The 2,707-nt window shown below is 41.8% G+C and overlaps 1 pseudogene; it reads left to right on the top strand.

Moving 5' to 3' along the window:
• The first annotated feature begins 449 nt into the window (after nt 1-449).
• LOC122804103 lies at nt 450-1,963 on the top strand (annotated as a pseudogene).
• The last annotated feature ends 744 nt before the right edge of the window (nt 1,964-2,707 follow it).

Raw genomic sequence — 2,707 nt, forward strand, 5'->3', positions numbered from 1 at the left:
TAATCTAGCTAATATAATGATTTGTCTAGGAGATAGCTGTTTCTCAGTATCCTATGACAATGATGGAACTTTAAAACATAAAAATGATAGACTGCTTTCAAGTTTCCATTAAAAACTATGTACTTACCATTACAGTGATCCATGTATCACTTGTGGACAGCCAGCTCAATGGTTCCCTGAGCTGCCCTCCCACTTCTCGTTGTTGGTGTGTAAAAACTGAGGTGATCCCTTCCGTACTGCTTGTCCACTTTTTATTATCTCTAAACAGATGCCCATGAATGGATCTAGTAATCAAAGGACGAATTAATCTGTAGCCTGGGAAGCAGACTCCGTCCATTGGTGTAAATCGATTGCGGTGTGCTTCTGGGATCCTAGTGTTCTCAGGTACCTTCCTTCACATAGAAATACTTATTTACCCCATTTTGGTGGGAAAAAAAGGAACCCCCATCATGGTCTCATCTGTAGCACCGGGGGATCCACCTGGTTCGTGCGTTCACCCAGGACAGCTGATATCAGGATTTTACACTTCTGCTTACTTTCCTCTGTTACACAGCTTACCATCTTTCTCAAAAAACAGTCAGTATTGTGAAGAGTGAATTACACAGAAACTACTCAACTGTGAGAGTGCAACCGCAAAACATCACTAACAATGACACTTGGTGTGACTGACCTCCTTTTGATCAGAGCAACTACCAGGAACTTTTTGGTGCTCTTGACAATTCTTTTCTAGTTGCCTATGCCATTGGCATGTTTTTTAGTGTTTTTTTTGGAGAGCATTGCATTTGCATTCCTACCTGACTAGTGGCATGCTACTTAGTGGATTATTCACAGCTCTATTTGGCCTGGGATTCTACTGGAATATTCATTCCTTCTGGTTCTATGTACTCATTCAGATCGCAAATGGCTTGGTGCAGACAACAGGATGCCTGGCAGTGGTTACTTGCATTGGAAACTGGTTTGGGAAAGAGAAGAGAGGATTTATCATGGGTATCTGGAACTCTCATACCTCTTTTGGCAACATCTTGGGGTCTCTCATCGCAGGAGTCTAGGTTTCTTCTGCCTGGGGTCTGTCTTTCACTGTGCCAGGAGTCATTATTTCTGTTATGGGACTTATCTGTTTTTTCTTCCTAGTGGAACATCCAGAAGATGTGGATTGCTGTCCTTCTCAACACCATGAAGGACCTGAACACACAACATTACTCAGAAATGGTAGTGGTGAAGGAACTCTTTTGGAGCCCAAACCAAGCAGCAGAGGGCAGTATCAACACACCCACAGAGTGGGGCACTGTCATTGAAGGACCCACTGCCATCAGCTTTATAGGTGCCCTTAAAATTCCAGGTTTGATGAAGTTCTCCCTCTGCTTGCAATTTGCCAAGCTTGTCAGCTACACCTTCCTTTACTGGCTGCCACTGTACATTGCCAATGTAGCACATTTTGATTCCAAAGTTGCCGGAGATATGTCTACGTTCTTTCATTTTGGAGGAGTTTTAGGTGGGATCATTGCAGGTATAGTTTCTGACTACATGGGATGGAGAGCGACAACCTGCTATGTGATGCTCATTGTAGCAGCTCCCATGTTGTTACTGTATAACAATATCAGTCAGAATGGAATTGGAACCACAATTGCTATGCTGATTGTGTGTGGAGGTCTGGCAAATGGTCCATATGCTCTCATCACTACAGCCATCTCAGCTGACCTGGGAACCCATGAAAGCCTTTGTGGAAATGCAAAAGCATTCTCTAAAGTGACTATCACAGAAGGAACAGGATCCATTGGTGCTGCATTGGGACCTCTGTTTCCTGGACTGATTTCTCCCACTGGCTGGAACAATGTTTTCTTCATGTTAATAACTGCTGACATTCTGGCATGCCTGTTACTTTCCCAGCTGGTTTTCAAAGAAGTATGTGGCTGTTGTGGACACAGTTCAAGACAAAGAGGGTTCAAAGAATTCTGACAGGAGGTCCATTACTTGAAGGACTGCCAGAACAAATTTACAGTTCCCTAGTAAAGCTATTTCACCACTACTTAGCATATTGTAATATTTCATCAGTTGCACTAGGATGCCATGTTCAATTAGTAAACAGTTCATCGAGGTATTAGTCATATAATTAGCCTTTGTCAGACAGGATTTTGAGAAGGGGTTTGGTCAGAGCACCCAGTGATTCCTATCTTCTGCAATCCCAGCCCAAAGCAGAAGTCATGATCCCGCCAAACTATGACAGTGAAATGCAATGAATCCATGCATTTACCTATGTTTAAATGGCCATATGAGAAGCCATGTTGGAGAATTATTTAAAATAAAATAGTAGGAAATTAGAATAGCATATGCACATAACAAAACACTCATGTCATTCCACCTTTAGTTATTTCAGTGCAGCTTACTACTGAATTTGTCTGCATACTAATGTGCCTGTTATCACATGAAGCTCTGTTCATGCCACATTTGTTCTTTGGTGAAATGTTAATGATTTCTACTTTGATGCAATAATAGTATAACAGAGATATATTTTGGGCATGTCCTGCATTACCTCAGTGAGTGGAAGTCATACATCCACCTCTAAAAGAAAGTAACTATATACACCATACCTGATTGTGCCAGTGAAATATTTGTGAAACTTGCCACTTGGTGTCTATGTATAAAAGGTCACATGGCAGTCCCTATCAAAGTGTTCTTTATAAAACCTCTGCAAACCTGCAACAGATAC

Source organism: Protopterus annectens, chromosome 6.part0 (genome assembly GCF_019279795.1).
Source record: "Protopterus annectens isolate FY-2018-M chromosome 6.part0, PAN1.0, whole genome shotgun sequence".
NCBI lineage: Eukaryota > Metazoa > Chordata > Ceratodontiformes > Protopteridae > Protopterus > Protopterus annectens.